The following is a 23,862-nucleotide window of genomic DNA, read 5'->3' as shown; positions in this document are numbered from 1 at the left end:
CATAATGATGAATTTAATGGGTTCAACAGTTGACTCTCTCAAAGGGACTATCGTTCATTCCAATCCTTCAATACTGTATCCAAATGTAACAATTTCTCTGTATGTTAGTGTACCAATACAATAAAAAGAATGGTATAAATAGCCTAGGAGTTCGAACTATAAAACTTTATGCAGCTTAAAAGTTAATTCCCTTAGAGCTCTATGTATAGATTCCACATCCGCTCTTGTAGTTGTGATGGTTCAAACGAAGCTTTAGGTGACATTGCTGGCATCTAATCCAGTATTTTTATTACTTCTTGGTGTTTTCTAAATTCTCCAGAATAATTGATTTGCAACGTTTTTTTTTAATTTCAAAAGTTTTTATTGGTTGTTTCAGCATAGACATATAAAAAGCAAATCCATTAGCGTAATATGGGTCATAAATTTACGAATCAAAATTACTGTACGCTACAATATATCATAGTAAATGTCAGTACAAAAGTACATGGCTGGCATCTAGCCTAGAACAGTAGAGCACGTATCTCATACTCAATAACAATTTAGTAACAGACATTGTATTTCAACAGCATTTTACTCATTCATTAAGGACAATTTTCTACGGTAGTCAATAGTGCAATGAAGGCAGTCAGGGAGCATATGTTGGTGGGTCGCGGACGGTGTGTGGGCCAATCTAAGGTGGCTTATGTGACGTGAAGTAGTTATCAAGAGTCGACCATAGTTTTCTCGTGGGAGGGCGCCACGGTGTCTGAAGGAGTGTAATATTGTCTGCTCCACGTAAGCTGATTATCCAATTCAGCCACCCTGCGTTATTGGCCTTGCTGGTATCTTTCCAGTTGCTGAGGACCGTCTTAACCTCCGCCGAGAGGAGGAGGTCAAGTAATGCCCTATCATCTGCATCAAGGGATGGGTCCTGGATGAACCCGAAAACTAGGTAAGGGAGTTCTTTTACCGGTGAGATGTGGAATAGCTTTGAGATCAAGTCGAATATCTTCCCCCAGAATTACGCCACGCAGTCGCATTCTAGGATGATGTGTGACAAGTCACCCTCCGCGCGTTTGCAATTCCAGCAAAAGGCATCTGGGGTAAGGTTGTGTGCAAATAATCGCGCTGGGGTCCAGAAGGCCTTATGTAAGAGCCAGTATTTTGTCTGTGATAGTGTAGGGCTGATTTTGTGTCTTGTGCAAGATATCCATGTGTTGGTCCAATCTGAGTCTGTGATTGGCCTGGATGAAAGGTTATTCCAGAATTGTGTAATTGGGGCAGTAAGGCCAGATTGTTGGGGACGGCTGAGTCTATAGAGAAAGGAAAACTGGTGTCCTAGTCTGTTTAGTCTGGAGTGAGGGTGGTGTCGGGGAGGGTTTGGTTTTGGACAAAGCCGTTTTTACGTTTAGGAAGTTATAGAATTCAATTGGTGCAAGATCGTATTTGATTTGTAGGTCACTGAAGGGAATAGGGTATGCCCCCGCGTACAGCTGGTGTGGGAACAGTATGCCTTTTTTTATCCATGTCTCTTTGTGCATGGGTTTACCCTTGTACATAATGTTACGGTTGTCCCAAAGGGATTCCCATTGTGAGCCCCGGATGCTGTTTTCTAGGATTCTATCAAACTTCAGGAGAGCAGATTTTGTGTTATGAAATATTAATTTAGAGTGGGTCAGCTTGTTCAGATTAGATGAGAGGGCCGCGCTAGGGGAGATACCGTCTAGAATTTCCTCCTCAATTTCTAGCCATACTGGGGTATAGTCAGGTGAGGGAGGCATTCAGTACTCCTTTGTTGGTCCGGCGAAATTCAGAATCACCATACAGGGCAAACCGAAATTCTTCACGGACCCCAACGCACTGGCACAATTCATCGGAGACTCTCCACCGCAGAGCATGGACTTGTCCAACGGCTCTTCAAACAAACGGAAGACCAACTCGCAAGAAAATATAAACTCGGGTTCTGGTCATGGGTGACTCTAACAGGACAATCTCAAGCCTCTAACTTGAAGTTCATAGTGTTCTCATTGTTCAGTATCTTCTACAGTAGATAGTAAGTCGAAATAATCTTCACCCTTGAGCAGCCGAACATTCTGCTGCCTCTTCCGTTTCAGTTTCTGTTGATGCTTTGAATCTGATTGACTCCGTCAGGTAAGACCGCTCAGTGTTCATACCGAGGTCACCTGTATATCCACTAATATCCTTATCAAGTGTTTTAGAATGGAACTCGCTTTGTGCTCTCTAATCCGAAATTGGGGCGTATGCTCTGCTCCATCACCTTTAACACCATGAGCCTACCAGGGACTCAGTTGATTCTCAGAGACTATATATGTACCTGTAGAAAGTCCCCTCATGTCATCTTGTCTTTTGATTGCGCATACCTTTTGTTTACGCATGTTTTACACGTATGAATGTACACAGTATGCGTGGCTAAATGGTCATGTTCAGGTACCTTTTCCTCATTACTCTTATTGAATATGTTCTTAAACTTCACTGCTTAGTTAAGTTTCATGTTTACACGATTTATCAGTGTCTCAAACACTACTATATACTGCTTACTACATACAGCTATTGAATATTGTCTAGTTACCTGTTCCCTTTTACACCCACCAATCTAACCCCTTCCTGTGCCGCAGATGGATGGCAATGCCGTCGCAGTTCCCAAGTTCTTTTGAGAGGGGTGGGGGGAGGGGGGAGGGAAGGAGAGGGAGGGAGGAAGGGGGAGGGGGAAGGGGGTAAAGGGAGTGAAGGGGAAGGAAAAAATCTGGTTTGTTTCAGCATGCTTTTTTTATTTGAGGTTAATGCTTTTTCTCAACTATATGTCAGCAAAAGGACTGCTTTCCGATATTTCATGGGGATTCTCGCAGAGCACACACAGAGATCTAACCTATCGTGCTACTAGCCTATCCCCAGTAATAGCCTACCACAAACCCGAAATGGGTCTGCTCAATCAACACCATTGTAACAGCAATACACGCGAGACAGTACAGAACCAATGAAGCAGCTTACTCATTCATACTCATCACACACCCCCCACCCTCTAACATACTCTTCAACAATATAACGCCTGAACAAGAGCGACACCATAGCAACGTTTTTTTTTTGTTCTAATGAAAGGCCTCGAAGAACAAGTTATTTGTCTGAAGCATAGATTAAACAAAGGCTTGTATGACGTCTGTTTAGTGGAGTGTTGAGGCATTACAGTGAGCACTGACTAATTTACCGTTGGCACCTTTAAGTTTATCCAAAACATCCTGTAGTAAATGCTTATTAAAACTATTGAAACTATGAATATATTTATATAAAAACTGTACTGTTTCTGAAGAATATCTTGCTGACAATCTGAAATGATGCCTTTATCATTAGATTCAGTTCTAGAGCTTGAATCTATTTTTAATGACAATTGACTGTCACATTCAGGAAACCTGAATGTAATCACGTGTACGTCATCTACATTTCCAACAGTTCTAAGTTCTCTTAAAATGACGTTTCTGGGGGGCGTGTCCGGCGACCAGACAAGATGGCCGCAGAGTGATCGAGCTCCGTGAAAGTCGAGGCCTCCTTTAATTAATCCGACCACTTATCCTGTTATTGCCCCAGTACTGCACCGTGGAGGTAGTGGGGAACCGCTCCCGACAACTGCTGGTCTAACCAAGACCCCTGAAAACGGAAGGATCGCAGAGTAATAGCCGCTTGGAATTGAGGCCTAAGCCCACACAGAAGCTGGGACCTCGATTGAATTGCAGCCCGAGCAGGGGACGGCGACATCAGGGCTGACGGCGCAGGCAGCGAGGAGGCCAGGACTACGGACGGCGGCGACTCAATCACGGCCACGCAGCGGGAGGAGCACCCTGCAGAGGTTGGTGGGGGCCGGAGGGCTTCCGTGGACATCAGCCCTGTGGCGGTCAGGAGTTACCCAGACACCGTCTTACACCACGCCTCCTCGCCAAAGAAGGGATCGTAGTACACACGCGGCAGCAGAGGGTCTTCCCCAGCATTAATCCAACACTCAGGGGTAGAAGTAACGCGACCCTAAGTAGCTCCAAGGACAGAGGCCTCGTCCAACGTGGACTGTAGTGGGCGACTGGCCCAGAGTGTGGGGGTCTCTCACCGGGCCCGAAAACACGGCGATTACAGTGGCGCCTGAAGGCGACCAGTTCAGGGCACAGATCAGCGCCACGAGTCTTTAGGGACACTGAAAGCAGCCTACAAAGCTGTGGCGGTTCATTCAATTGCATCTAGGATCACAACTCCTGGCAAGACGCACGGTACGGACTAACGCAGGGGGTGTCAGCATTGTAGAGGCAGTCCACAGCGGGGACCCCAGCTAAGGAGCACTCCGCTTACCAACTTTCCGCATAAGACCTAAGTGGGCAGTAGACACCGGTGTAGACCACAGGTGTGAGATACATAAGACGACGCACTCCCTGCCTCTCGCGGACACGTACACAGATATACAAGAATAGTACAGGAGCGGGTCACTCACTGCTGGCGGCTATGACCTGACGCGGTTCAAGGGTGGCACAGACACCCAGGCTCGACCAATTTGCATACACAAAAGACTCCAATGGGGGGAAATCCAAAGGGCGGCCACCGGATGGACCGGAACACTCGGAGGAAGTGACCCTCCAAGATGTTATGGCAGCCTTAAGGACAATGTAAACATCCATAGGCACGATCTTCACAGACATTAGCCTCATAAGGGCAGATTTCGCAAAGATGTCGGAGAGACTGGTAGAGGTAGAGAAAGTGACGGCAGACCTCTCTACTGACACGGCGACACTACAACAGCAAGAACGTCAGTTGAAGGAAGAGAACAAAGCGATAAAGACTAAGCTGGATGACAAGGAAGGGCGCTTACGGAGGAACAACATGCGCCTGGTGAGGGTTCCAGAATCCGCAGGGGGTCCAGAACTAGATCTCTTCGTAGAAGAGTTGATCCAACTGCACTTGAAACCGCGTGGGCTCTCCAAATTCTTCTCAGTCGAAAGAGCACACTGGGTGACAGGAGGTAAACCTCGCCCCGGGGCCCAACCGCGGCCGATACTGGCTAAATTATTCAACTTCCGAGACCGCGATGTGGTACTGCAGGCTGCAATGGTGGCGCCGCCCTTGAAAGTAGACAACGCAGAAGTAGCCTTTTATCCCGACTACACGGCGGCTGTGACCCAGCAGAGACGGAGTTACTCGGAAGTCAAGAAAGAGCTTTGTGCCAGGGAATTAACGTACTCAATGCTATTTCCGGCGAGGCTACGGGTGGAATCGGAGGGCAAGGCACACTTCTTTGAGACACCGAGAGAGGCACATGACTGGCTGGAGGGGTGGAGACCGGCCAGAGGTAACAGTGCCAGGGACGCCACGCAAACGGGCCGCTGAGGTGGTGCCGCGACGGATAACTGAGCAAGGCCTATTACCCCTGAGGAAGGCACCGTTGACATAACCAAGGGACATGGAACCTAGATGTTGCCCATCTCAGAACTACCCAGGGACCGCCTGTGAATGTGACTGGGAGGAGTGCCCTTCCTTGAAGAACACACCTTGCTCTGACTGGTGCATGGACTGCCGCAGGAACACCAGACAGTACGAGACTGAATCAGGGGTTGGGGCCCCCGCAGGTATGATCGAACGAATGTTGGGTGCAGCTGGGTGCATATCTGAGGAGCGGGAGGCATCGTACTGAACTCGGAAGACTCCCCCCCACAAATGAGTTGCTTTGTTGGGGAATTTAAGCGCTCTGCTCCGTTGGGGGGGGGCGGGCAGTTTCAGTACTACCGGGCAGGGAGGCAGGGTGGGGGGTGTGGGTTCAGAACTCATTGTTACAAATGTTAACCTGTGTTAGTTTATTAGTTAAGGTATCGTACAGAACAGACGTGTATATTTGCTGTGTGACTGACTCAGGCGCATGGCGTACGAGGAGAAACAGACGCTATCAACACTATCCGACATCCATGATCACACACCATACCCAGCATGACTCGACACGATGATGGTGGCACCGGTGCTCAGTCACCACTGACACCAGGCCCTCCCCTGCCCATAATATCTTGGAATGTTAATGGTCTTGGCCATAAAATCAAGAGAGGACTGGTTTTACAGTATCTAAAATGCAGGGGGCCCATGATCGCCTTGCTCCAAGAGACACATTTGCAAGGGACGGCATGCAAGGCATTAGACCGCTGGGGATTTAAGATGGTGACCCATGCGGAGTTCACGTCAGGGTCCAAAGGGGCGGGAATTTTGGTCCATAAGGGTTCTCCACTGGTGGTCAAGAAAACTTGGACTGATGACCAGGGACGGTACGCCGCTTTATCCTGCCAATGGGAGGGAAAGAACTATAACCTGATCTCAGTGTATGTTCCACCGACATTGCACCAACAGGCATTTTGAGATCTCGGGAAGCTCCTACTGGACCTCCGGGAGGTGAGCTGATTATAGGCGGGGACTTTAATGTGTTGTTAGACTCGGCACTGGACCGCCACCCGCAAAGAGATTCGGATAGATCTACTAGGGCCCTACAAGACTTCATAAACGGAATGGGACTGACGGATATCTGGAGACTCAAACACCTTTCACTCCGGGGCACACTGCAGTCTCTCTCGGATAGACTACATGCTGACACTAGCGATTACCCCCGAGAAGGTGGGAGAAGTGGAACACTTACCGAGGGGTATCTCAGACCACTCGCCAATTCAACTCATCTACACGGCACACATCCCTGGCAGAAAAAGGGTGTACCCACTATACCCGGGGTTCCTACAAAACGCTAAAATTGCCAAGGACCTCCGGAAATCCACTGCTCAGTACTTTGCAGAAAATGAACACTCAGTTGAGTCTCCAACCATACTGTGGGAAGCTTATAAATCCGTTATCAGGGGGCAGGCCATTTCAACCATTACCCGACACAAACGTGAGAAAAAAGAGACCATAGATACACTAGAGGAGGCTATGCAGACAGCAGAAAGGGCACATGCCGAGGATCCTACTGACACCACAGCCCAGTCCCTGACATTAGCAGCACAAGAGTTTAGAACCCATGCGTGGGAAGCTGCAAAGGCCAGACATACTGATACCCTTCATAGAATTTACGAACGAGGGGATAAAACTGGGAAAATGCTTGCATGGCTAGAGAGGAGGGAAAAGGCAAGTAGATGGATTGCGCACTTTAGTTTGAGGGACGGTACTAGCACAACAGAACCCGAGCGTATAATGGAGGAGTTGCCCACTCATTACAAGACAATCTATACACCACAAGCAGTAGCCACAGTGGAAGAGAACACACACTTTTTGCGGGATATTCGGATCCCTACACTTCAACCGGAGTCTATGCGAGACCTAGACGCAGATTTCTCCGCTGAGGAAGTGGGGCGGGTACTGGCGGTGCTTCACACGGGGAAAGCGATGGGGCCCAATGGACTCCCAGTAGAACTATATAAGAGGGTGGCGGGAACGGTAGCTCCCCACTTTCTCAACATGTATAATGACTGCCTAGGGAAGGGAATACTAACAAGAGACCAGAGACTAGCCACCATTGTAGCCATACACAACCCGGGTAAGCCAGCACAGATGGCTGCTTCCTACCGTCCAATATCACTAATCAACGTGGAAGCCAAAATACTGGCCAAAGCATTGGCACTCCGGTTACAGCCACACCTCAGAGACTTGGTTCATCCGGACCAATCTGGCTTTATGCCGTGACGTTCTACCTCCCTTAATTTAAGGCGTCTACACAGTGTATTGGCCTGGACACCGATGCTAAAGGAAGAGGCAACCATCCTCTCATTAGATACCACGATGGCCTTTGATCTCGTGGAGTGGCCGTTCATATTTGCTGTGTTGCAAAAGCTGGGGTTTGGCCCAAAGTTTTGTCCGTGGATCAAGTTATTGTATGCCGAACCCCTGGCACAGGTGGTAGCTAATGGGCGAATATCAAGAGAATTTAAACTGGGGAGGGGAACCAGGCAGGGTTGCCCACTTTCACCGCTTCTCTTCGCCCTGGTGCTGGAACCACTTGCAGCATGGCTCAGGCAGGACATGTCCATTCATGGGCTGAGGTGGGAAGCAGACTGGGAGGACAAGATCTCGCTTTTCGCGGATGATGCGCTCATATACTTAACATCCCCGGCACGGTCTCTGGAGCTCCTACTAGCTACGACATATGGGACAGTATCTGGCTATAAAATTAATTGGACTAAATCTTTACTTTATGTCTTACACTGCCCCACACCCCGGCTTCCACCGGGATGCGAATTATAAATCACGACCAGGGGATTTAAATATTTAGGGATCTATGTCACCCCGACAGAATCCATTTTTAAGGAAGAAAATGTAATGAAGCCCCTGGGACGACTTCGAACAGATGTCAAACATTGGAGGTCCCTCCCGTTGACATTACTGGGAAGGGCCGTGCTATTCAAAATGCTGGCACTACCCAGGTTCCTCTACGTCCTCCAGAACACCGCCTTTCCGGTCCCCCTTTCATACTTTAAAGTCATTGAAGCGGAAGTGTCCACATTATTATGGAATGGGAAGCCGCCCCGGATAGCGCAATATAAATTAACGAGAAGTTGGTATGACGGGGGTATTGCCAGCCAAATGTTAAACTGTACTACTGGGCCTCGCAACTGATAGTACTTAATCAATGGCTGCATGTCCCACAGGACGAACCGGCATTCAGATTGGATAGGAGTATCCTGCCAGCAGACTGACTCATGAGGGCACTGTACACCACCAAAAGAGAGACTGCACTCACAGGACCAACGGCGCACACTATAAAAATATGGCACACAGCACAAAAGGCGGTGGGTTAGGAGGGAGTGCTGACTCAGGCTACTCTCCTTTGGGAGACGCAGCGTTTGGGCACCCTGGCGAACACAAAGGGTTTCAGACAGTGGGACCTCATCGGCATCAATAAGATAGGTGATTTGTGGAAAAAGGGTGAGATGATACCATTCACCGACTTGAGAGCAAAATACGGGATGGCAGAAACGGAACTCTATAGGTACATACAGGTATGACACGCACTGCAAGGCGCAATCCCTCCGGACACAAGATTGGCTGAATCTGCCCCTCTGGAGGATAGACTCCTCACAGATTACATGGACAAGAAGGCCACCTCACAAACGTACCGAAAGCTGATCAATAATCGACCAGAGCCCTTGATAGCTTTGAGGGACAAGTGGCAGGCTGAGTTAGGGGAAATAGAAGACTCTGACTGGATGGATGCTCAGGCATCGGCCCGAGAGGCGGCGATCCCCTCCCGATTTAAACTCATCCAACTTAAAATCTTGCATCGAGTATACTACCCACGCACCATGTTAGACAAGCTAGGGCACACACCTGATCCGCTTTGTCTTAGAGGTTGTGGCCTTCCAGGGACATTTTATCACATATTATGGGAATGCCCCAACATACATCGTTACTGGACCAGGGTACTAGCTGTAATTTCGGAGGTGGGAACAGCCGAAGTTCCCTGTGATCCCAAGTGCTGTCTCCTAAATATCTGGCAGCCCACTGAACTTGGCATTGCAAAATTGGGCCACGTTGGGGATGACGATTGTAAATCGGAACATAGCTAAGAACTGGGGTTCCGGGGTCTCACCTACATGCGCACAATGGGAAAGAGATATGGATGTCGCCATGGTGGCAGAAAGGGCAGTCTACACACATAGAGGGTGCCCCAAGAAATGGTCCAGAATATGGGGAAAGTGGAACGATTTCCGAGGTAATATCTGTGACCCTTCACAAACGACCCCCTCCCCTGAAGAGAGTCCGTAACTGCCGGCGACCGTTTGTGATGGGCGGGCACAGGGACTGGAAAGATGCTGTACTTAGACCAATGCTGGGGGCGGTGTTACCGTTAAACTGTATTGAAATTGGTGTTGTGTTGGAACAGCTATGTAGCATGAGTGGAAACAGTACAATATATGTTATAACCGTGATAGCGATACCTGATGTTTTTGTAGTTAATGGAAGGAATAACTATGTATGGAACTATGCTGAAAGAAAATAAAGGTTTTTGGAAAATAAAAATAAAATTAAAAAATTACGTTTCTGTATTTTTTTCAATCACTAGTACAGTTGCCAGTTTATCCTGTGCTTCACACTCACCAATTGTAAGTCTTGGCAATATCTTGCGGTATTACATTGTTGTCATCTAGGCATTTTAAATTTCAAAGAGCCTGTCAATTGACTGAGACAGGCTCTATCTATCACAGCAAACAACAACTCTCATCTCATGGTACCCACTGTTTCTTGGACCTTTGGGCAACTACAGTTTTCTAGCATGTCCTTATCTTTCTTACTCATTTGACTATGTCATGGTTGAACTAGGTCTTCCTGAATTTTAAGTAACTTAATGGGGCATGTTGGAATGATGACCGTACCAAATCCACTCAAATTGAGTATTTTCCTGTTTGGTGATCTGTGCTAGTTATCTATCTGTCTCATTAATGCCTCATGATATTTGTATTGTAAAAAAACGAACGTGGAAAGTTTACATTTTGTTAACATCATTTTGGCCTTCTAGCAGAACCCTATTACAACCCTATTACAATTTCTTTAACCTTCTCTCGATTCTTGTATTCACCTCTTGAGATCCTCTTAAAAGACTATTCTTGAAGATATGCAGTATCTTGCTGGAATTATCATTTTTAGGTCGAAGCTAGGCAGCCCATGCTCTGTCTTCAAGACATGCATATTCACTCAAAGGGCCTTCATCACACCCATCTTTTTTAATTGGTTCCTTCATGTGCCTTTCAGAATTCCTTTCTTTTCGTTGGTGAAACGTTGTTATTTGTCCCGCCTTTGGGTAGGTGTTTCATTTTCATGACAACTGGCCCTGTTACATGTCCCCCTTCTCTTTTGTTTATACATGGTTTGGTCAGCGCACTCTTTTTTTTCTTGAACTGGTCCTGCGCCCTTTGTTTTCTTTGAACTGGTCCTTTGCCATTTGTTCACCTTATCCTGTGCAAAGGGAGTTCAACCATTGTCGTAGTATCGATTGGCATTTGTTATGTTATGTTATGTTAAAGACATTTATTGAGCGCGACTAACACCATTAGGTTTCTTGGCGCTTTACCGCACCGTTTGTTTACCCGATTCTGTGAAAAATACAAAGTTGATAAAATCTCTTTGTACAGGTGGCAGGACAGGGTCAGTCAGCTGTGTCGCCCTGGCTTTGTTCCACGGGATTTCAGTTCCGGTATTTGCAGACCGCCCACTGCTCAGTGTGTTTGAATGTGGAGACAGCTTTGTGTATATGTTCTAGGTTTATGTGTACATTATTTTTCTAGCACCTTACGGCGATTGGTGTGGATAAATTACTGAATATGTACATAATATTTTCTAAGCAAAACTGCAGCTTGGAACTTCAGGTCCGTATGTATGTCCGAGGCCTGCATTTAGAAGGCCACAACCAAAATGTTTTCTAATAGCGCCTGATCGAGGCTGGCCTGCTTACACTACGAATATTTAAACTGAAATTATATACCAGCAGAGGAGTGCTAGAACCTTTTTTCCTGAGGCGAGGGCAAGATGGCGGCCGTTCACTAGCGGTCGAAGCAGCTGAGCAGTGAGGACGCATTGTAGAGAGCTCCTGAAACGGAAGAGCTGGCTGAGATGTCGAAAGTGTAATCCTGCAAAGAAACGGCAGTAAACGCAAACGCAAATTCAAGAAATAGTAGTATCACTATTGGTACTTTCAATCCTTTCTTGCCGTGGATCTGCTAATCGTTTGTTACGGGAGTTAGCCGGTGTGTGGATCTACCTTTCGCCCAGGTGGAGGCGGCGAGCCGCGCTCGGAGGGCGGGTCTGTATCCGACGTGCTAACCACGATCAGCTGAGCCTCAGCGGTGCCTCGCACTTCAACGCAGAAAGGAAACAAAGTAACTCGCCGGAGACCAGCCGCCCCGTGTGGCGAAAATCTTCTGATATGGCCCCGAAAGCAAATGCCGCAAGCAAGGCTGCCCAGGGATGAAGGAAGGCGCGCGAGGAGACACCCACTAAAGACTTACCTGAATTGGAGATAACGCGCACACCGCCAGTAGAAGAGCGCGCTCGGAGGAAGCAACAGCAACAGACCGGCACTCGGACCCGAGCCCAGCCTAATCCAATAGCCAAAATGTTTGCAAAATCCGGTAAGGAGAAGGGGGTCGGGGGGGGTGATAACAGTCATTAATACTCCTGGGAACGGAAATTACTTAAATTTATTAACTGCTGGAACTTTTAGAGGGTGTGATCCCAATATAGAAGATACAGAAATAACAGTGAATACAGTTGAACTCACCAAAATTAGAGAAAATGTAATAACACCAGCAAAAGAATCTGCTGCAATGAAGGATCCACAAGAGGTGGAAAAAGATGAAGAGCAAGGCAAAAGCATTCAAGCAGAGACTCAAAACGAAAAGAATAATGAAGACTTGCCCAATAGCAATATAGAGACTGCAGATGATGCCGGTGAAGGCAAAGAAAGTAAAGAAAATGCTTCAAGTGAAGCTTTTTTTTCAGCATCAGATAGACAGGAGTGGTCTGAGGAAGAAGACGAGATATGCTCTTCATATTTAGACTCAGAGAGTGATCCTGAGATAGATCAACCGGCTACTACCATGAAAGCACCTGGAGTAATGAACAATGATTTACAGACCGCACGCCGGGAATTAAATTGGGAACTACCCTCTGACAACCCTCAGAATGATAATTTGAATAATGAACACACACAAATATCATTACTTGAATCAATACATCAAGAAATCATAGCCCACCGGGAAGAGACCCATAGAGATAATCAAAAAGCACATTCTGCAATGAAAAAGATGCAAGGTGTAGTGCGGAAACTGTCAAAGGCATGCTCTAACACCAATGATAGAGTAGCAAATTTGGAAGACCGTATAGTAGTGGCAGAATCCGAAGTGGCAGTGGCTGTTTCCAATACAAAACTACAAAATGCACAATTAGTGGATATTCAATGGAAGCTCGAGGAGATGGAAAATCAACAACGTAGGAATAACCTACGAGTTCTGGGAATTCCGGAAGGAATCGAAGGGTCAGATATAAGAGCTTATATGATTAAGATTTTCGGACAGGCATTCCCAGAATTAAACGACTGGAACTGGCCAAATGAAATTCAAAGAGTCCATCGTACACCGCAAAAATTAAGGAGAGGCGCGAAGGAAGGAGAATTCCAAAGAGCCATCCTGATTTACTTTGGGAACTTTGTATTAAGACAAGCCATATTTGACAAAGCTAGAACTAACGCTAAACGAACTGTGGAAGGAATCTCATTTTTTGTGAGACCAGACTTTTGCCACTCTACAGTGGAGAGACGCTGGCGGCTGAGAGGCATGATTAAACAATTCCAGGAACTAAAAATGCAGGCATACTTAGTTAATCCAGCTCAATTAAAAGTCATTCATAATGGGAAGACTTTGTTTTTCTCTTCGGAGATTAAAGCAAAAGAATTCCTAGAGTCCACCGGAGCTACTAATTAGTAATGTTTTGAGGTTTAGCATCATTTGTCCTCATAGCTCACACTGCATTCCATCCTACACTCAGCTAGGACTGAGTGCCTCGCTCAGCAGGGAGGAGGGGGGGTCACATGAAGGGAGGGACAATGGGGGGAGGGTGTACTGGGTTAGTGGAGGGGGAGATTGGGGGGGACGAGGGAAAAAACAGAAAATGGAAAGTGGTGTAGGATAAGACAAAATGTTTGGTTGCTATTAAGCAAAAAAGTTTGGAGCATAACTCATGATATTTTGGATCAAATGCATAAAGGAAAGCAAAAATGTTGGTTGTTGTTATTTAAAATATGGACGGTTCGACGTGTTGGAACTTTAAATTTAGCAAATGGCAAACATTAAGATTTGTACTATAAATGTGGGGGGCATGAATGATTGGGAAAAAAGACAGAGATTGGCCTATTTAGTAAAACATGAGAATATATACATCTTGTGTATATAAGAGACCCATCTTCCTTGGGCTAAGCAAAATTTGCTCTTTTTTAATGGCTTTGAACTAGTTGCCTGCTCAACCCAGACCTCTACAATTCGAGGAGTAGCAATCATGATTCGAACCTCACTGGGGAAGGCAAAAAAAGTACTGGCTGATACAAACGGCAGATGGGTAATAGCAGAACTGGAACTGGGTGTTACACTCTGTGTAATTTATGGATCAAATCAAGATGACCCTGAAATATTTGACTTTTTGGAGACAGAGTTAGTTGGTTGGCCCACCCCGTTAATAGTAACTGGCGACTTTAATATCTCTGCAGACTGGGGCACCCCAAAAACATATACAGGATGGAAACCTAAGGTTTATCGATCTGTTGATGCCTTTATGAATTCCCATGGTTAACAGGATATATGGTTAGCTAAACATCCACAACTTCCGGGGTATACATATTTCTCCAATCCAGCTCAGAAACATACAAAATTAGACTATGCCCTTATCTCCTCCTCAGAGATGTCAAAAGTTAATATCCTGAAACTCCCGAAGGTAATCTCGGACCATAATCCTTTAATAATAACATTTGAAGTGAACGGCTTGAAGAGAAAAAGAAATCCCTGGTCTTTTGAAAAAAAATTATTAATGGATAAAAGATTTACTGATCACCTCAAAAAATGGACAACAGAGCTCTTTGATATCAATAGATATAGCGCCCCACGGAACACAGTGTGGGATACATTTTTGTCTGCGCTAAGGGGGGAAACTATAAGTTATGAGACAGGGGAGCAGGCAGGTAGGGCCTTAGCCCTGCGGTTAAGGCAAGCTAAAGCAAAATCTACTATCACTCATATTGAAGAAGAAGGCTTTGATTATACGGAAGAAAAGGATATACGCAGGGTCTTTGAAAACTTTTATCAAAGGCTGTATGAATATGAGAAACCTGGAAGTATTGAAGGAGAAAAAATATGTGATAGAGGCTCTAAATTAGACAGAATTTGTAAAGAGGATCTAGATAGGGACATCACAATGAACTTACCGCACTTCAAGGATTAGCCTCAGGGAAGGCCTCGGGACCAGATGGCATACCCTTGGAAGTATTTAAAACAATAGAGGATGAGGTTTCTCCTCTATTATTGGACTTGTTTAATGGGATTTTTTTACTCAGGTCAGGTTCCTCAGTCTTGGAAAAAAACAACCATTATAATTTCTCATAAAAAAGGGAAACCGGTGAGCAATCCGGGCTCTTACCGACCTATAACTTTAATAAATTCAGATATTAAATTATACTCCAAAATATTAGCTAATCGGTTGAGTGGGATCATTGGTGGTCTTGTGTCCCCATGGCAGCACGGTTTTGTCCCCGGTCGTGGAACGACGGATCATGTAATCAGAGCTATTAGTTTATTCGATGCTACTGCTGCAGCGGGGGGGAGATGGCAATGATCCTGCTAGACGCGAAAAAAGCTTTTGACCGTGTCACGTGGAGCTTTCTCTGGGAAATATTGGAAGGTAGAGGTTTTTTGCCCTAAAATTATTGAACAACAAGGGGTGGTAAGGGACAGAGTCTCTGAATTAAGCAGAAAGCTCTCACCCAGTCAAGAGATCAGGGCTAGATCCAACACCGTTTTTTAGCTCACTGCACCATCCCAGTTTCAGAACCTGGCTGTATGCAAATTAGTCTGTTCCTGTCCCAGTGCATGATGGGAACAGGGCAAACCAAACTACAAAAGCCAATTCTTACACTGGGAAGGAAACAAGCTCCCGGGGACCGGTTTCTGGCATTACAGCCGTCTTCGGCCCGGTTTGCTTGAATCCTGATGGTGCAATGAGCAAGGGTCTCACATCTGAGAATACCCTTCCACGCTTAGGGTGGACAAAAATATTTACAACAAGGGGTGGTAAGGGACAGAGTCTCTGAATTAAGCAGAAAGCTCTCACCCAGTCAAGAGATCAGGGCTAGATCCAACACCGTTTTTTAGCTCACTGCACCATCCCAGTTTCAGAACCTGGCTGTATGCAAATTAGTCTGTTCCTGTCCCAGTGCATGATGGGAACAGGGCAAACCAAACTACAAAAGCCAATTCTTACACTGGGAAGGAAACAAGCTCCCGGGGACCGGTTTCTGGCATTACAGCCGTCTTCGGCCCGGTTTGCTTGAATCCTGGTGGTGCAATGAGCAAGGGTCTCACATCTGAGAGTACCCTTCCACGCTTAGGGTGGACAAAAATATTTACAACAAGGGGTGGTAAGGGACAGAGTCTCTGAATTAAGCAGAAAGCTCTCATCCAGTCAAGAGATCAGGGCTAGATCCAACACCGTTTTTCAGCTCACTGCACCATCCCAGTTTCAGAACCTGGCTGTATGCAAATTAGTCTGTTCCTGTCCCAGTGCATGATGGGAACAGGGCAAACCAAACTACAAAAGCCAATTCTTACACTGGGAAGAAAACAAGCTCCCGGGGACCGGTTTCTGGCATTACAGCCGTCTTCGGCCCGGTTTGCTTGAATCCTGATGGTGCAATGAGCAAGGGTCTCACATCTGAGAATACCCTTCCACGCTTAGGGTGGACAAAAATATTTACAACAAGGGGTGGTAAGGGACAGAGTCTCTGAATTAAGCAGAAAGCTCTCACCCAGTCAAGAGATCAGGGCTAGATACAACACCGTTTTTTAGCTCACTGCACCATCCCAGTTTCAGAACCTGGCTGTATGCAAATTAGTCTGTTCCTGTCCCAGTGCATGATGGGAACAGGGCAAACCAAACTACAAAAGCCAATTCTTACACTGGGAAGGAAACAAGCTCCCGGGGACCGGTTTCTGGCATTACAGCCGTCTTCGGCCCGGTTTGCTTGAATCCTGATGGTGCAATGAGCAAGGGTCTCACATCTGAGAATATCCTTCCACGCTTAGGGTGGACAAAAATATTTACAACAAGGGGTGGTAAGGGACAGAGTCTCTGAATTAAGCAGAAAGCTCTCACCCAGTCAAGAGATCAGGGCTAGATCCAACACTGTTTTTTAGCTCACTGCACCATCCCAGTTTCAGAACCTGGCTGTATGCAAATTAGTCTGTTCCTGTCCCAGTGCATGATGGGAACAGGGCAAACCAAACTACAAAAGCCAATTCTTACACTGGGAAGGAAACAAGCTCCCGGGGACCGGTTTCTGGCATTACAGCCGTCTTCGGCCCGGTTTGCTTGAATCCTGATGGTGCAATGAGCAAGGGTCTCACATCTGAGAATACCCTTCCACGCTTAGGGTGGACAAAAATATTTACAACAAGGGGTGGTAAGGGACAGAGTCTCTGAATTAAGCAGAAAGCTCTCGCCCAATCAAGAGATCAGGGCTAGATCCAACACCGTTTTTTAGCTCACTGCACCATCCCAGTTTCAGAACCTGGCTGTATACAAATTAGTCTGTTCCTGTCCCAGTGCATGATGGGAACAGGGCAAACCAAACTACAAAAGCCAATTCTTACACTGGGAAGGAAACAAGCTCCCGGGGACCGGTTTCTGGCATTACAGCCGTCTTCGGCCCGGTTTGCTTGAATCCTGATGGTGCAATGAGCAAGGGTCTCACATCTGAGAATACCCTTCCACGCTTAGGGTGGACAAAAATATTTACAACAAGGGGTGGTAAGGGACAGAGTCTCTGAATTAAGCAGAAAGCTCTCACCCAGTCAAGAGATCAGGGCTAGATCCAACACCGTTTTTTAGCTCACTGCACCATCCCAGTTTCAGAACCTGGCTGTATGCAAATTAGTCTGTTCCTGTCCCAGTGCATGATGGGAACAGGGCAAACCAAACTACAAAAGCCAATTCTTACACTGGGAAGGAAACAAGCTCCCGGGGACCGGTTTCTGGCATTACAGCCGTCTTCGGTCCGGTGGGTGTGGCAGGGTATACTCAGACATGAGTCCCTTTCTCACTGCTCCATCAGGATTCAAGCAAGCCGGGCCGAAGAAGGCTGAAATGCCAGAAACCGGTCCCCGGTAGCTTGTCTCCTTTCTGGTGAAGAATTGGCTTGGTAGTTTAGTCTGCCCTGTTCCCATGATGCACTGGGCCAGGGACAGACTGATTTGCATATAGCCAGGTTCTGAGCTGGGATGGGGCAGTGAGATAAATAACGGTGATGGATCAAGCCCTGATCTTTGGACTGGGTAAGAGTGGTCTGTTTAACTCAGACACTCTGTTCATCACCACCCCCTTTTTGTAAATCCTAAAATTATTGAAGCCCTTCGGGCAATGTATGTGGATCCAAGAGCTAGAGTGATGGTTAATGGCGAGAAATCCGGGATAATAAACATTAAGAGAGAGACACGTCAAGGATGCCCCTGCTCCCCGATTCTCTTTGCCCTGTATATTGACCCCCTTATTCAGGAGATTTTAGCAAGTCCAAGAATTCAACCAGTTGTCTATAATGGGTACGCTAATAAAATCTTGGCGTATGCCGATGACTTAGCCGTGATCACTACTAACCCACAGCAGGCACTACCTATTCTGATTCAGTTGGCAAAAAATGTTGGTTTAGAATCTGGATATTTGCTAAATGATACAAAAACCCAGATTGTTTGCTCTAAAAATATAATCAGGACTGACTATAGATTTGTAGAATTAGCAACTTATCTTGGAGTTAAGATCAACGCCTCAGTGGATAAAATTGTCGAAGAGAATTATACCCCCTTGATAAATGCTATTGATAAAGAATTAAGGAGAATTGATGTACTTCACTTATCTCTGATAGGGAGGGTTAATGCTCTCAAAATGTTAATGTTTCCTCGTGTATTATATCTATTTAGAGCAATCCCATTATTAATAGATGAAAAAATCCTGAAAAGTTTGGAATACACATTTATAAGGTTCATATGGCAGTATGGTAAGATAAGGGATCCACCAATCTTATGTCTCTCCCGCAAGAAAGGGGGGTATGGCTTTACTGAATTTACGACTATATCATTGATCATGCCTTTTGCTTCAAATGCACATCTTAGTCCAGTCAAAAATAGAGACAAGAAATGGACCCTTACTAGAAGATAATCCAACTCCAATCTTTAGAATGCTTATGGGTGATAGAGCCCCGGTATTATTTCGAAGGGAATTAAAACGGAGATTCTATAAAAATACACGATTAAAGATTCTGTTAAGCCTATGGCAGACATGGAATACAGTTTTAAAATTTTTTCATGTTTCTAGAATTAACCCCCACTTATTGCTATGTAACTCTAGTATCTTCTTTCATCTGAAAGGTGATAGGAATCATATGATATGGGACAGAATGGGAATAACCACTCTGGGAGACATAATTGAAGTAGATAAGATCTTGGAATTTGAGGTACTTCAGAGTAGATTTGGTATCCCTAGAAGTCATTGGCTTCTATATGGCCAATTAGCCCGAACCATAAGATCTTTAAGACCTAGTGCTTATTCCTCTCAAGAATCTCCAATGATTAAGCTTTTGGAAAGGGACAGAAATAAGATTAAGACTGTTTACAAATGTTTATTGGAAGATGTCCCTGATGATTTGGAAAAGATGGAAACCAATTGGTCCTCTAAATTAAATGATCCAGAGGTAGATCTAGATCTAGCTCTGATTATGAATAAACGAGTATTAAGAGCATCTAATCTATGAGCACAGCACTATAAAACAATCTTTAATTTGTATTACACCCCATCGAGATTATTTGCCTGGGGTTTGATTGAAAATGATAATTGTCCTCGTTGCAATGAGAATCAAGCAGATTTAATGCATACGTTTTTTTCCTGTAAATGTCTTGAGCTTATTAAAAAAGAGATGGGGAGGTTTTGGGAAGGCCTGACCGGTCTTAACATTTTATTAACCCCGACATTGATGATTACTGGTATTGATGCAAACCTGCAAATGGGGAAGGACGAAAAGGCCTTATTGTTCATTTTTGTGGCAGTATTTCGTATTTTGATTTCAGCAGGATGGAAGGATGCAAACCCCCCTTCTTTTCAGATGTGGCTCACTAGATTGTTGGGGACACATAATATTGAAATGTGCTTATATGAATCTAAAGGTATTAGTAAACGTGCTACGGGAGAACGGATATGGACGCCGGTAACAAATTGGAGGACAAATAGGATTTAGTTAATTTAATAATGAGTTAATGCGTATATTGATTTATAATTGTTGAATGAAATATGTGCAGTTATGCTTGTATAGGTATATCATGAAGTTTACTCTCTTTTGTTGTTTTCTTTTTTGTCTATCCTGCTACACAAATTCCAATTAAAAAAAAAAAAAAAAAAAAAAGGAGTGCTAGAACCATCGCCTCATGTGAATGTCCGAGGCTTGTGTTTACAAGAGCCCAAAATATTTTTTATAGCGCCTTATAGACGTTGGTGTGCTTATATTCTGGAATATTTAAATTATAGTTGAACCTCAGAACCGGAGCGTCGGGCCCCAGCCCAGTATGTAGGTCTGAGTCTTGAGAAAGTGGAGAGGAGTGGTGCAGTGGCCAAGGCAGCTGACTTTGGATCACAGGGTTCATGGTTTGATCCCCGGTTCCAGGTGTAGCTCACTCAATATCCACGACGACCCCCAGCGCCTTGAGACCCGCAAGGGTGAGTAGTTTGCGCTTTACAAACACGGATTTCAATTTTTTTTTAATTTAGATTCTTTTAGTTTTACATTTATAAATGCGTAGAAAACATTATGTTGTAGCACCTGAATGAGGTTGGTGTTCTTATGCTATTCAATGTTTAAATATAATTTCATTCCATTCCAGAACTGCAGCTTCCGACCTCTGCCCCCGTATGAATGTCCCTGCCTTGTTTTTAAAAAGGGACCAAAAACATGTTTTTCATAGCGCCTCATGGTCGTTGGTATTCTTATATTGTTGAATAGATAAATTATAACTAAATCCAGGGGAGCAGGATGGGGGTAGTTAGGTGGGAGTGGAGGGGTTGCTGTTAATTTTCGTTATGTTGACTGAACTTTACCGTAAACAATAGAAAGGACAGACAACCTATATTAATCATGATGGGCCCAAACTGAGACAGACATTTTAGGCTTCTGAGTTGGAATGCCAATGGTCTGGGGGATAAATTGAAACACTGCATAGTCCTATAACATATCCAATGACATTTCCCTGACGCCGTGCTCCTACAGGAGTCATACTTGGTGGGCAATTCCTGTAAAGCATTAAATAGATGGGGCTATAGACTCGTGGCACATTCTGGGTTCACCACTGGCTCCAGAGGGGTGGGCATTATGATAAAAAACGCCTTCCCACTCTCCATACATCAAAAGTGAGTTGAGGACATGGGCAGATATGCAGCGATCTTGGGGCAATGGAAGGGGTTAACACTCAATCTAGTGACGGTATATGTCCCGCCTGGTCTTCAGAGTCCCTCACTCAAAGACTTAGACTCCATGTTGCTTTCACTTCCAGAGGGCCGCCTTGTAGTGGGGGAGGAATTTTAACTCAATGGTATTGGGCCTCCTTGACCGACACCCCCCGTGAGAAACGGGTTCCTCCTTCAGATGGCTTCCGGACTTTTTAGACACCATGGGTCTCGTTGACGTGTGGGGAACGTACCACCCAGACACGATCCAACACACCTTCTATTCTGGTGCTCACAATAGTCTCTCCCACTCACCAATTGTATTGATTACCTCTTGGACCCAGCAACCCAAATCACTGAGATTCAAGACACTAGACACATGGCTAGGGGCATATCAGACCATTCTCCTATTTGGGCTCATCTGGCCATGGGGGACAAGCAGGTTGGGAGAGTTGCACCTATCAACCCCTGGTACTTTTGTAATCCTATGGTCCGTAGGGTATTCATAACTATTTCCTAGATAACATAGGCTTGGTCCGCTCCCCCCAAACTATTTGGGAAGTGTTTAAGACAGTAGTGATGGGGCAGGCGCTCTCCCTGATTGCCAGGACGCGAAAAGAAAAGCTAAAAGACCTGATACAAGTGGATAACGAAATTCTGCGTCTGGAGGAGGCAAATGAGGAGGAAATCACACCACAAGCCCTACATACCCTGCAACTCAAACAAGATGATTATTAAAATATTGCCACCAACATGGCTGAAAAGATAGGGCGGGACAAAGCTGGTAGAATATATGAACTAGGGGATAAAGCGGGGAAACTGCTCGCCTGGCTTGACAAGAAGGAAATGGCAAACAGGCTAGTTACGGAGCTGACAGACGACAGGGAGCTGGAAGTTACAGATACACAAGCTATCGCGCATGAATTTGCTGACTACTATAGCTCAGTGTACCGTTCAAATTGCACCCTTTCCTTGGAGGACTCCACGGAGCTCCACAGAGATATTCAGCTGCCAACTATATCGGAGGAAGAAAGGGACACACTGGACAGCACCCTTACCGATGATGAATTGGGAAAGGGGATCCGAGATCTTTGCTCTGGCAAGGCCATGGCCCCAATGGCCTACCGATCGAACTGTACAAACTAAAACCAGATGCAATCGGCCCGCATCTACGTCCCATGTTCATGGAAAGTCGGGAAGTGGGGCTGCTACCTCAGGGCCAACGAGTGGCCACATTGGTAGCTATATGTGAGGAGGGTAAACCGAAGTCCAAATGCTCCTCATATAGGCCTATTTCCCTGCTCAATACGGAGCCCAAATTTTTAGCCAAAGTACTGGTGAATCGCCTGGCCCAAGTGATTTGCAAATTAGTGCACCCTGACCAATTGGGCTTTATGCACCATCGCAACACTGCGTTGAATCTAATATGCCTGCATGGAGTATTGAACAGATTAGATTAACCCTGGGCGAAGCACTACGCTCCGTTTGCGGAGTTTGCGGAGTTTTGGCAACTCCGCGTTCCGCGGAGTTCGCGTAGCTGCCGATAACTCCGCTATCCGGTGCGGAGCGTAGTTGTCGCGCGCTAAATAACATTGTCGCGCGCTAAATAACATTATCGCGTGCGCGGCAATGGCTTACCTTGGTTCTGCGTTCGCTTTTTCCCGGTCGCGTCGGCCACCATGTTTGTAAACCCTTCCGTGCAGCTGTGCGAACGCGATAACGTCATTGGAAGCGCGATAAAGCCATAAGGACGCGCGAGTATGTTTGTTGGTAAGATCGAGTTGCCGAACACGCAGAACCTGCAATCTTGCACAGAATAACTCGCGAGCATGTTAAAAGTTAAACCATAATAATAAATTACCATTTTGGTTAGCAAACAAGTGAGAAACCCCTCAAAGTTGTACCTTTGGATGTATTTTTTGGGGGGAAGGAGTCCTCTTTCTGTTTCTACTGTATTTTTGAATATTAAGGAGGAAGGGCTCTGGAGTTTACAACTTCCTGTTCCTGTCCACCAGGCTCCTCCCAGTGCTTTGTCCATGAGGTGGTCACTTTCATTTGGATTTTGAGCTGGCAGGATCACTTTCTGTGTGTGTTGGCTGCATTACTGCTTTTTTTGAATCTTACTGAGGACTTTTGGATTTTGAATTCTCTTTTTCAAGTAAGTTCAGTAATGTATGAGTGAGTATGATGTTGTAGACTTGTGTTTGTTTGATTTAAAATGTTTTAACTACATTATTCATTCCTTGATTTAAATTATTGATGGGTGCCTACTTTTATGAGGTCCCAACTTGTATTTCTTTTTAAATTTCATCCAGGCTACATAGAGAGGTACCCATGGGTAAAATCATAATTCTGTGTTTAAATTTTTATTCAAGTTTGTAAACAAACATCATGGCTGGCATTGGATTATGGTCATCATTATGCAATAGCAATGTCTGCTGTGGAATTTCTGTTTGTGTAATGAAAAAGTTTTTTTATTTTTTTAAGCCAATAGCTGACCCTAGTACTCCATGTAGTTAGTGTGTAGGCATGTTTGAGTTCATTGTAATAACTTTCTGTGGTTGGCCTGGCCATGTGTTGTTGGCGGCCATTTTATGTTTCCCAGCCACTTTGGTCTTGCCATAGGCCTCCAAACTTGTG

Source organism: Lissotriton vulgaris, chromosome 9, assembly GCF_964263255.1.
Source record: "Lissotriton vulgaris chromosome 9, aLisVul1.2, whole genome shotgun sequence".
Lineage (NCBI taxonomy): Eukaryota > Metazoa > Chordata > Amphibia > Caudata > Salamandridae > Lissotriton > Lissotriton vulgaris.
This window is presented reverse-complemented; position numbering follows the sequence as displayed.